Raw genomic sequence first — 13,192 nt, forward strand, 5'->3', positions numbered from 1 at the left:
TTTATTGGCTCTGATGATTTCCAGCAGATCAACAAAACTTTCTGAGTAACACTATCATCTAAGAATAGCTTAAACAACTTTGAAACACAACTACCTGTAGCTAAGTAATACAGGAGGGGAGACTGTCTGGTAGGGGGTTTTTTGTGTCTGTGGAAACAACAAGCACAGGCTTAAAGCCCTAAGGAAAACCTCCATGTACGGGCAGCCCTCAACACTTGCTGTGGTTAGGAACACATGACATCCATGAAAGTGAAAAATAAAAATTATTGGTCTCAAGGAGTCTCTAGCCCTTCCAGTTGACACATCGTCTTAGCTCCTGAAAACCCCATGATAGGGTTGCCTTAGGGTCCCCATGTCAGAAACCACTGGAAGGCGTGCCACAATGATAACAAAATGTGGGACAATGTGTGAAGCCCTGCATTCCCTTTTTGTCTGGGCGGAAAAGAGAAACATGAGAACTGAGGTCCTTACATTGGCTCCCGAAAGGCAGAAATGCCCCCAACGCTTGCTGCTCTTTTCAGAGTAACAGAGAAAGGATGTGCAAGGACCAGATTTCACAAAGCTACACTGAACACAGCCTCTAAGTGGGCTCATCCAGATTGTTGTAAGAATCTATCCCAAATAGAATCTATCCCAAATAGATTCTCAATGCATGAAATATTCTGCACGCTAGCAACCTCAATTTTGGAACAAGAAAACCAGGATTCTACAGCCTCTTGATGAATTCAACAAAACTGAGGAGGTTTGCAGAATTACTCTCCTCTTATTCAACTTATTCTGATGCTTATATCATCTGGACTACTGAGTCTGGGTTCATAAGATGTGGGAAGGGGCTAAGCTGGTTGAGATGCAGCACTGATCTGGACTGATTGGCTTTGAAACTTCCAGCCACCACTTCCAGCTGCTTGCCACTGTCTCTGTAGCTGTCTCAACTGGAGATAGTCACAGTTCCACTTCACTGTCATTCCATTTTAGTACAGTGGACAGGGGCGGCTCAACCCATGACACAAAGTAAGCATTCGTAGTATAGTTGATTTTGCCCAGGGGCGCTCTTGAGGCACTCTTGGGGGAAAATAGACCTTGACATATGCGAGTTGTAGTTACTGGGATGCATATAAGTTCACCTACAATCAAAGAGCATTCTGAACTCCACCAATGATGGAATTGAACCAAATATGGCACACAGAACTCCTATGATGAACAGAAAATATATATCAATGATTGGTTGGGGGGGGGGGAATACTGTTTGCTTACCATTGAAAATTACCTAGGGCCACCTCTGACAGTGGAGTACAATTACTTTCCAACAATAAAATCGGAGTTGGAAGAGACACAAGTCCAATCCCCTAAAGGTCCTGGAGTCACAAACCTTCCAGGAAATTCTGGACCAGCCAGATGCCATCCTATGGAATTAAGAGCTTTGCCAGAGCTTACAACAGTTACCTTCTGGAACTACAACTCATCATCATCAACAACAACAACAACAACACAACTTTATTTATATACCGCTCTATCTCCCCAAGGGGACTCAGAAAGGTTTCCAAGTAACATAACTCCAGAATCACCTGCCAACAATCAACCATACTGGGAGGTGTTGTTGAAAAAACACATTTTAGGGAATCACATACAGATTTGGTCAGGGTTGACTTGGTAGATATCATTAGAACTACCATATTTACTAGAGTCTCATCATCATAGGCTATCATTCATGGCCTTCCAACTGTAGGGTCTTGGCAGTAGGTCCATAGGTGACTGTAGAGACCTCCTCCTGGTCCACATGTTCTTTTGCAGTGAGGACATCAATTTCCAGATGGAAGGCAGTCCTGACAAGAGTTGGCTTGACATGCCTTCTTCTTGACTCGAGTTTACTGCAACATCTAATCTAATGAGCACCCTAATTTTGGTATGGTCCTTTAGCCAAAAAAGCTGCACAACAGACTCAAGTAAATATGGTAAGTTCTTCTCATTCCATGTCTTCCCACTGAAAGCAACCTTGTCCTCAAGACATAAGATGTTGACTTCCTTCAATCTACTACCAAGTACCATAAGCGGGAGATTTCCCTCTCTTTCCTGTGGCTGCCAAAGGTACTTGAGTAGCTACTCAATGCCAGGCCCGCAAACTGCTCTGGCATTTTGAAAGCTGGCAGCTGGCACTTGGGTAACTCCTAACATTCACTACATTTCATTTCAGAACCACAACATGCTTTCACCTCCACCAAAGGCGCCAAGCCATTGTGCAAGGAAGCAGGTCGTCACCTTTGTTTTTTGGCTTGCCTCAAACCTTTTTTGGAAGGTGGCCCAGGGGATATTCTCAGTTTTGGAAACACCGAGAAGTTGAGTGTGAGCTGGCAGCTTTGTTTGGTAAAAATAAATGTCATACCAGCCAGTTTCAGCCAAGGGACATCTCAAATGTTCCCTCCTCAACCTAAATTTGCCTGTTACAAGACCACAAAGCTTGACATGAAACACTCAGCAGGATCAGCACACAACAAAGAGAACCCTGAAGCGTCAGAATCTCCTATGAGACTGCCTCATGACCAGCAAATAGAGAGATGAAAAAGTCAAATAGACCCCACAGCTATGCGGGGATTCCTTCCCACCTCGATCACAACACACACATTTTCCTTGCAGTTTCTCAACGTCACGCATTAAGAGTTCTGGGCCTGCTCTGAGATTTGTTCCAGATTTTGAAAAAGCTGAGCCACACCTCAAAGATCAATTGCTTTATGACAACCTCTGAGGATACCTGCCATAGATGCAGGTGAAAAGTCAGGAGAGAATGCCATACAGAATGCCATACATGGCCATACAGCCCAGAAAACTCATAGAAACCATGAAAGCCTTTGACAATACATTGAAGCAAAGAATCATGGAATTGCAGAGTTGGAAGAGACCACAAGAGCCATCCATTCCAAAACCACTTGACCAATTAGAGCACTCCACTGATGGCCATCCAGCCTCTTCTTTAAAACCTACAAAGAATGAGACTTAACCAGACCTTATTCCACTGTTGAATTGCTCTTGCCATCAGGAAGTTCTTCCTAATGTTTAAATGGAATCTCTTTTTTGTGAAACTAGAATTGAATACTCCATGTTTTAGTCTCTGAAGCAGCAGAAAACAGGCCAGCTCCCTCCTCATATACAGTACACCTCTCAAAAATTTAAAACATGGCTCTCAGCCTTCATTTCTCCGAGTTAAGCATACCTAGCTCTCTAATCCGTTCCTCAAAGTGCTTGCGCTCCATGATGACCCAGCTGTAGGACTAAGAACTGGTGTCATGTGTCCCTCCTTAAATGTCTTTCATTGACAGAGGATGATCTTTTTTGTTCTAGCAGGCTTTGGAAATGGTTATTTTGACCAAAATAAGGCCTTCATTGTTGATTATAGTATGATTATTCTTTTTTAAAAATGTCTTAAATTATTTTGACTTAATAGACAATTCAATATTTTTGTTGTTTGTTCATTCAGTCGCTTCTGACTCTTGGTGACCTCCTGGACCAGCCCACGCCAGCTCCTTCAGAGTCAAGCCAGTCACTTCAAGGATGCCATCCATCCATCCATCTTGCTCTTGGTCGGCCCCTCTTCCTTTTTCCTTCCATTTTCTCCAGCATCATTGTCTTCTCTAAGCTTTCCTGTCTTCTCATGATGTAGCCAAAGGACTCCATCTTTGCCTCTCATATCCTTCCCTCCAATGAGCAGTCAGGCTTTCTTTCCTGGAGGATGGACTGGTTGGATCTTCTTGCAGTTCAAGGCACTCTCAGCATTTACCTCCAACATCACAGCTCAAAAGCATCTATCTTCTTTCGCTCAGCCTTCCTTCTGGTCCAGTTCTCACATTGCTTTAACTATGCGGATCTTCATTGCCAGTGTGATGTCTCTACTCTTAATTATTTTATTGAGATTGATCATTGCTCTCTTCCCATGAAGGAGACATCTTCTGATGTCTTGGCCACAGTCTGCGTCTGCAGTCATCTTCACTCCTAGAAATACAAAGTCTGTCATGGCCTCCACATTTTCTCCCTCTATTTGCCAGTTATCAATCAGTCTGGTTGCCATCATCTTGGGGGGTTTTTTTAATGTTTAGCTGCAACCCAGCTTTTGCCCTTTCTTCTTTCATCTTGGTTAGAAGGCTCCTCAGCTCCTCCTCACTTTCAGCCATCAAAATGTTATCATCTGCATATCTAAGGTTATTAATGCTTTGTCCAGCAATTTTAACTCCAGCCTTGTATTCGTCAAGCCCCGCACGTCGCATGATGTGTTCTGCATACAAGTTGAATAGGTAGAGTGAGAGTATACAACCCTGCCATACTCCTTTCCCAATCCTGAAGTAGTCTCCTGTTCCGTGGTCAGTTCTGACTGTGGCTACTTGGTCCTTATACAGATTCCTCAGGAGTCAGGCAAAGTGGCTTGGTCTCCCCATACCACCAAGAACTTGCCACAATTTATTATGATCCACACAGTCAAAGGCTTTGGAACAGTCAATAAAAGAGAAATACTACTCAGTAATTATCTTAACATGATTCTATCAACATGCATTTTGACTTTTTTAACTTGCAAACTATCTTGAGCCCCAACTTTGGGGAAAATATGGGGTATAAGTAAGGTAATGAGAAGAGAATAGTCAACTAATCTTTTGAGTGAGTCTGTGAAAGAGACCCAGGCACCTTCTTCATACATGTATTTCTCTCAACCCATTCTGAGCTCTGTGCTTCAACCAGGATATAAAACATGAACTACAGCATCTTGTTCATAAAATCATAGAATCAAAGAGTTGGAAGAGACCTCATGGGCCATCCAGTCCAACTCCCTGCCAAGAAGCAGGAATATTGCATTTAAATTACCCCTGACAGATGGCCATCCAGCCTCTGTTTAAAAGCTTCCAAAGAAGGAGCCTCCACCACACTCCAGGGCAGAAAGTTCCACTGCTGAACGGCTCTCACAGTCAGGAAGTTCTTCCTCATGTTCAGATGGAATCTCCTCTCTTGTAGTTTGAAGACATTGTTCCACGTCCTAGTCTCCAGGGAAGCAGAAAACAAGCATGCTCCCTCCTCCCTGTGGCTTCCTCTCACATATTTATACATGGCTATCATATCTCCTCTCAGCCTTCTCTTCGTCAGGCTAAACATGCCCAGCTCCTTAAGCCGCTCCTCATAGGGCTTGTTCTCCAGACCCTTGATCATTTTAGTCGCCCTCCTCTGGACACATTCCAGCTTGTCAATATCTCTCTTGAATTGTGGTGCCCAGAATTGGACACAATATTCCAGGTGTGGTCTAACCAAAGCAGAAGAGAGGGGTAGCATGGCTTCCCTAGATCTAGACACTAGGCTCCTATTGATGCAGACCAAAATCCCATTGGCTTCTTTTGCCACCCCATCAGTCCATTGTTCAATCAGTTAACATGCCTTTAAACCCATCCATACTTTTGCATTGAACCACAGGTTGGTCTTTCAGATCCTACACCACCCACACCTGTTCCATTGTGGCATCAGTTTGTACTACCTGTTTCATGCGCTTCTCAGCTCACCCATTGCCTTTTGCCGACTTGCTCTTGGCCCAGCCTCAGACCCCTTTCCCAATCCAAAGCTGCAAGGCTGAGAACAAAAGAAGTTTGGGAAGCTGTAGCCAAGAGGCAAGGGTGCTTCTGTTAAGATCAGATTTCTGGCCCTTGTCTCACTTGCAGATACAAGCAGACTCACACACAGATAAGCAGGATGAGAGTGTCTTGCTAATGGATGAACTTGCAACAGGAGAACTTTCTGAACTTGGCGGCTGTTAAGAGCCCCCACTCTGCGCCAAGGCTCTCAGCCAAAGAGATGAAGGGAGAAAAGACAATTTCTGGCAAATCACACCACAAGCTGTTTTTATTACTATTCCATGCTCCATTCAGGAGGGCTAATCCCACCAGGAAATTAATACTCGCTGAATTTACTGAGATGGGAAGTGGCACCCAGCAGCCTTCACAAATTAGAATGATTCTGGATGTATTAGATGTTAATCCATTTCCTGATGGAAGAAAACTCTTCCTTGACATCTTGGCATTGAACATCACGGATGCGGTGTGCTCCGTCGTCTCCAGAGAAGTTACAAGACCCAGGGGACCAGACGTAAAGCAGGAACGGTTGCTCAAATAACATCTCAAGTCCAATGTAGAGCCTTTTGGGTAGAGGAGCAATGGATTCAAACCACAGCAGAGGAAATTGCACCTGAACATTAGGAAGAACTTTCCTGATGGTAAGAACTGTTCAACAGAGAAATATGCTACCTCAACGTGTGATGGATTCTCCTTCTCTGGAGATTTTTAAAGCAGAGGTTGAATGGCCATCATAGAATCATAAAATCATGGAATTGGAAGACACCTCGTAGACCATCCAGTCCAACCCCATTCTGCCTAGAAGCACGAAAATCGCATTCAAAGCACCCCTGACAGATGGCCATTCAGCCTCTGCTTAAAAGCCTCCAAAGAAAGAGCCTCCACCACACATCAAGGCAGGGAGTTCCACTGCTAAACAGCTCTCACAGTCAGAAAGTTCTTGCTAATGTTCATGTGGATTCTCCTTTCCTACAGTTTGAATCCATTGTTCTGCGTCCTAGTCTCCAGGGCAGCAGAAAACAAGCTTCCTCCCTCCTCCCTATGATTTCCCCTCACATATTGATCCATGGCCCTTTTCCTGTCTCAGCCTTCTCTTCTGCAGGCTAAACATGCCCAGCTCTTTAAGCCATTCCTCATAGGGCTTGTTCTCCAAACCCTTGATCATTTTGGTCACCCTCCTCTGGACACAATCCAGCTTGTCAACATCTCCCTTCGATTGCAGTTCCCAGAATTGGACATAGTGTCATTCCAGGTTTGGTCTGACCAAGCCAGACTAGAATAGAGGGGTGGCATGACTTCCCTGCCCTGGATCTAGACACTATACTCCTATTTATGCAGGCCAAAACCCCATTGGTTTTTTTAGCTACCACCTCACATTGTTGCTTCATGTTTAACTTATTCCCCACAAGGACTTCAGATCTTTTTCACATGTACTGCTGTCGACCCAGGTATCCCCCATTCTATATCTTTGAATTTCATTTTTTGTGACTAAGTGGAGCATCTTGCATTAGTCCCTGTTGAACTTCATTTTGTTAGTCTTAGACAATAATCTCTCTAATCTGGGTTGTTGTAGGTTTTTTCGGGCTATATGGCCATGGTCTAGAGGCATTCTCTAGAGAATGCCTCTAGACCATGGCCATATAGTCCGAAAAAACCTACAACAACCCAGTGATTCCGGCCATGAAAGCCTTCGACAATCTCTCTAATCCATTAAGATTGTTTTGCATTCTGCTCATGTCATCTGGAGGATTGACTATCCCTTCCAATTTGGTGTCATCTGCAAACTTGAAGACTATGCCTTCTAACCCTTCATCTAAGTCTTTAACATGGATGTTGAACAGAACTGGACCCAGGATGGAAACTTGCTGATGGCACTCCACTCGTCACTTCTTTCCCTCTGAGTTTGTTTGTTTTACCAATTCCAGATCCACCTAACTGTGGTTTTGCATAGCCCACATTTGATTGATTTCTTTGCCAGAGTGTCATGGGGGACCTTGTTGAAGGTCTTACTGAAATCCAGATAGGCTACATCCACAGTGTTCTCTTCATCTACCTAACTGTAGGGAGGGTTTTGATTATGTGTTCCTTTATGCCAGAATGAGATTGGACTGGATTGCTCTGGGGATCTCTTCAACGCTATGATTCTATGATTGTATTCATTTGAAGACATGATTCACTGGAAAATATAATGCTTGGAAAAGAAGAAGGCAATGGGAAAAGGAGAAATCTGAGGTACAGGTAGATGGTCTCAATCAAGGGAACCACAGTTGCCTTGACTTTGTAAGAACTCAGCAGGTTCTCTTGAAGGTATCTCATTCCTAAGAGACCCATAAGACAAAGAAGAACAAAAATTATTTATAGAATCATAGAATCAAAGAGTTGGACGAGACCTCATGGGCCATCTAGTCCAACCCCCTGCCAAGAAGCAGGAATATTGCATTCAAATCACCCCTGACAGATGGCCATCCAACCTCTGTTTAAAAGCTTCCAAAGAAGGAGCCTCCACCACACTCCGGGGCAGAGAGTTCCACTGCTGAACGGCTCTCACAGTCAGGAAGTTCTTCCTCATGTTCAGATGGAATCTCCTTTCTTCTAGTTTGAACCCATTGTTCCGTGTCCTAGTCTCCAGGGAAGCAGAAAACAAGCTTACTCCCTCCTCCCTGTGGCTTCCTCTCACATATTTCTACATGGCTATCATATCTCCTCTCAGCCTTCTCTTCTTCAGGCTAAACATGCCCAGCTCCTTAAGTCGCTCTTCATAGGGCTTGTTCTCCAGACTCTTGATCATTTTAGTCGCCCGTATTTAGAACACTAATACGTATATCTTGGGCCCTTGTCAGCTTTCATTACTATTTTATGGTGTTTTAGCTGCCTTCGTCTGTCTAAATGTCCGACATTGAAACACACTTTTGTTGTTCTCTGCACACATTTTCTCCAGTGGTTTCTGAGCCCCCACTTTCTACTGAATTTTCAGGACTGGCAAGAAATCTGGGGGCAGATTGGTCTCTCGAAGCTTTAATGTATTCTCGAAAGGAATGAATACATGTACAGCAACAGCGTGGGTAGATGGCTCCGTCAATCCAATTAACCTTGCGCTCTGCAATTTTACTCAGATATGACCTGATCAAGTTTTGACAAACAGAAAGTGAAATGCAAAAATACACCCACATCCTGCATTTTAAATGAATCATGTCAGAAATATCCTGCCGCCACAGCCATACAAAGCAGCAAGCGTAATTCAGGAAGGTGCAGAAATCTGTCTGCTGTTTAGGAGAGATTCCTAACTACGTAGATGCAGGGACCTGTTTTTGATCTTCATAATGTCCTGTCACCACTCCTTTCCTAGTGACAAAACACAGGCCGGTTTCCAGAACAAGGTGCCACTGAGCTGACCATTGACTTCACCATCAGATCCCAAGATGAGGAAGCCAAACAGAGCCAGTGATGCATCTGTGGGTCCTCCGCACCCACCAGATTCAATTTCATCCACATCATGGTTGCACTCTGTTCTGACATCAGTGATTATAATGTATGCCCCTCTGGTAACGAATATACTATTTCAGTCGACGTTACCAAATCACAGAATTCAGAGATGCCTTTATTCCAGCATTTGTGCTGTGCATTCACATTCCTTTTTTATATTAATCTTCATAGGGTGGGCTCACTCAATAGAAGGGCACATGCTTTTTGTGCAAAAAGTCACAAGTTCATTTTGATTTAAAAAATACACTTTTCACTTGTTGTAAGCTGCCTTGAGTCCCACTTTGGGAGAAAAGACAGGATATACAGTAGAGTCTCTGTTGTAGTAGAGTCTGTTGGCAACGCTGCAACTGGTAGTAGGAGTGGTAGAGGAGGGAAACGAGGCAATCAGGTGTTAGATGAGGAGCAGCAAAGGAAGAGAATTCAGGAGATACTTATCTCACCCACTGATGAAGAATCCTTTGAAGGTTTCTCCGAGAGTGAAATGAGTGAGGAGGAGGAAGGAGATTCAGATGGGAATAGAGGCATTAAGAGGATTACTCGAGAGCAGGAGTCAGACGAGGAACGTCAGAGAAAGAAGATCCGGGACATACTTACTGCTCCCACAGAGGAAGAGGATTTCATGGGTTTTTCTGGGAATGATGGGTCTGGGAGTAGAGAAGATGAAGAGGAACCACTGGATTGGACCAAGGTACAGGAGATTCGGAATGTGTGTACTCAACCAATGTCCAGTGACACTTTTGCGGGGTTTTCTGGTAGCAATCTGGTGATATTATGGAATCGTGGAGAGACTTAAGTCTTGACAAGAGGTGGAAGAGTTGGAGGGACGGGCGTTGGTGTTCAGCTGTAGAGGCTAAGCCAGTTGATAGTGATGAGGATGGAGTGGAGGGCAGCTCATCATCGGATGATGAGCTGTAAGATAAATGAAGATAAATGAAGGCACTGGAATGATAGAACTGGGTCTTGTCGCTGCCGCTTTCTTGTTGGGCTTGGGTCTTGGATCTGCAGGTTGCTGCTTACTTCGTGTACCAACCGTCTTGGATTCTCATAAGTGCGGATTTCCCCTCTCCTTGACTTCGGACTGTTTTTGATGACGACACTGCCTTTTGGACTTTGGAACTTTCAACTGGGATTTCTTCGACTTTGGACTGCTTCTGGACGATGGCTTCTCCTCACGGCTCTTTGTTTGCTTATTATCTTTGAACTGTGTGATTTTGGTGTGTTTTGGAAGAACTCTTATTTAATCCGGATTTTTTGCCATTTTAATCCAGGTTTTTTTTCAAGCTGCAAATTGCTGCAAACTCTGAGTTTTGACCAGAGGCACTGAAGCAAGTGTCTCTGAGTCCTGTTTACTTTGCTTTAATAAACTATTGTTTTGGACATACTCCTGTGTCTGGCTCTTTAAGGCATCTGGGTTCCGACAGTCTAGCTTATCCGACCTTCGCTTATCCGACATTCCGTCTTATCCGGCGCTCTTATCCGATACCCCTTTTCCTTCAGCATTTCCCCTTCAATTAAAGGAGCGCTCCCCAACTCTCTCTCCATTCCCAATAAGTGAAAAAGGCAAGATGAGGAGGAGAAGGAGGAGGGAGAGAAGAGGCAGGACTGGAAGCAGAAGCATCCTTTCTCCTTCCCCCTGTGATTTCCATGCTCTTCTTCTGCATCCGGGCACTTTCTAGTTCTGGGGTGTTGCCTTGCCTTAACCCTTCAAGTCCCTGTTGTTAATATTCTAAGTGTCAAGTGCCACGTTGGATGGGTAACAGTAGGAGATTCCGTATTATCCAACATTTTCGTTTATCCGACATTCTGCAGGCTTGTTTATGTTGGATAAGCGAGATTCTACTGTACATTCATAATAACAATGGCCCAGGCCTTCCTCTGGTTCTTAACGTAACCAGGACAGGCCGCATCGCTGCCTCAGTTCTTCCATCCTCATTTGGTCCAAAAAAAGCTCTCCTCTGACATACTCTGTGGCCATGCCATCTTTACAAGAAGAAAGGGCAAGCACCATCGTTAAGGCCTCGAAACAATGCAGAGGTGGTGGACAAAATGATGGGCTCCCATTTTAGTTTATTGCGCAAAAAGTCAACGTTTACCTCATTTCAAGGAGTTCCCATCACTGGAAAGTGACTCAGCAATGGAAAAAAAGGGGAGAGCTTTGTTTCCAGCTGCTTTACTGAGATTCGGGCAATGGCTGGGTGGAATTTAGCCCAGAGCACAGGCATTTGCATTGGACTCAGACCCATGTCAAGTCAAGACCACTGGGCTCTCTCACTTAATGCTGCCTCTGCTGACTAGCAGCACCAGCAGCTCTTCCAGGGCTGGAGTAGAAGGTCTTTCCCAACCACATGGTGAGGACTGAGCATGAGCCCTTTGCCACACAAAGTGTTTTTTCCTGCCCTTGAGACATGACCCATTACATAGCTAGAAAGAACTATTTTAGTATGGTAGGAGACAACTGATGTGCAACAAGCCCTCCACTTTTGTGGGGTTTAGAGAAGCTGGAGCCCCCAAGAAAGTGGTAAAACCACAAATTTTAAAAATACTATTTTAAAAAAACTAGGCACAATACCTCTGTAGGTATCTCTAGGTCATCCTACGGAAGCTGGCCACAGAATCACCCAGGAGGACTGAGAGATTCTTAGAGATGTGTTCTCTCTACTCATTTTTAGGTCTTTCAGCTTGACTCTATGACTGACTTCCAGCCATAAAATCTAGAGAAGGCATGGGCCAACTTGGGCCCTCCAGGTGTTTTGAACTTCAACTCCCACAATTCCTAACAGCCAGTAGGCTGGGTTGTTGTAGGTTTTTTCAGGCTGTATGGCCATGGTCTAGAGGCATTCTCTCCTGATGTTTCGCCTGCATCTATGGCAAGCATCCTCAGAGGTAGTGAGGATCTGAGGATGCTTGCCATAGATGCAGGTGAAACATCAGGAGAGAATGCCTCTAGACCATGGCCATACAGCCCGAAAAAACCTACAACAACCCAGTGATTCCGGCCATGAAAGCCTTAGCCAGCAGGCTGTTAGGAATTGTGGAAGGTGAAGTCCAAAACACCTGGAGGGCCCAAGTTGGTCCATGCCTGCTCTAGAAATTCTTAGGGAAGAACATATTAACAAAACCTGCAAATAACCAAATCCACAAAAAATTAAACTAAAAAAAGATGGATGCTTTGTCAGAAATATTAAAAATTAACTATGTGTTTTTATACAAAATTGTGAAAGAGTTAAATGGATGCAACTACTCAGCAAAAGCTGCAGTTCAATATAAGCAGGTGTGCTTGTAGCTTAGTAGCTGTCAGTCTGAGGTAAACCTCAATGGGAGGAAGGTTTCAGTCTGTGAGAAGGCCTTAGTGTGAGAGAACGCCTCAGTATGAGGAAAGCCTTGTGAGAGAAGCTCCAAGTTGAAGGCTGCATGTGTAAAGCTGTGTGTGAAGCTACTGTGTTAAGATCCTGTGTAAGTTCGATGTGAGAGCAACCTCTGTGAGAGTAAAGCTAGAAGTTGTTTATCCGCATAAGAAAGAAGCCCAGCGTGGAAGCAAAGAAGGAAGTGTATTGTTGAAGGCTTTCATGGTCGGAATCACTGGGTTGTTGTAGGTTTTTTCGGGCTATATGGCCATGGTCTAGAGGCATTCTCTCCTGACGTTTCGCCTGCATCTATGGCAAGCATCCTCAGAGGTAGTGAGGTCCTCAGAGGTAGTGAGGCCATAGATGCAGGCGAAACATCAGGAGAGAATGCCTCTAGACCATGGCCATATAGCCCGAAAAAAACCTACAACAACCCAAAGAAGGAAGTATTTATTTATTTATAACTTTTATATCTCTATCTTCACTACCTCCATAGAGGGACTCAGAACTTTATCTGTGTTATGGACACTTTGTTGTTGTAAATAGTTCAACCATATTATTTTGCTACAAAGAAAAGCCTCCAAAGGAAGAGATAACGTTGGTCTGTATGTTTTTGCTCTTTTTATCATTGTGGGCGACAGGTGCTGGGTCACACTGCTGATAATAAATTACTCTGCTGTACATTTATGAGGAGGATCTTTTGTTAATACACCTGATCGTACATACATATCAATCTTTCTTAGAAGTTCATTATGCAATCCTGCCCAGGCCTTG

The 13,192-nt window shown here is 44.2% G+C and overlaps 1 protein-coding gene across 2 annotated transcripts in view; it reads right to left on the reverse strand.

The window, feature by feature from the left end:
* DIS3L2 (DIS3 like 3'-5' exoribonuclease 2) overlaps window positions 1–13,192 on the reverse strand; it is a 334,011-nt gene that overhangs the window by 119,206 nt on the left and 201,613 nt on the right. The gene's annotated exons all lie outside the window — the stretch shown is intronic.

Source organism: Anolis sagrei, chromosome 3 (genome assembly GCF_037176765.1).
Source record: "Anolis sagrei isolate rAnoSag1 chromosome 3, rAnoSag1.mat, whole genome shotgun sequence".
NCBI lineage: Eukaryota > Metazoa > Chordata > Lepidosauria > Squamata > Dactyloidae > Anolis > Anolis sagrei.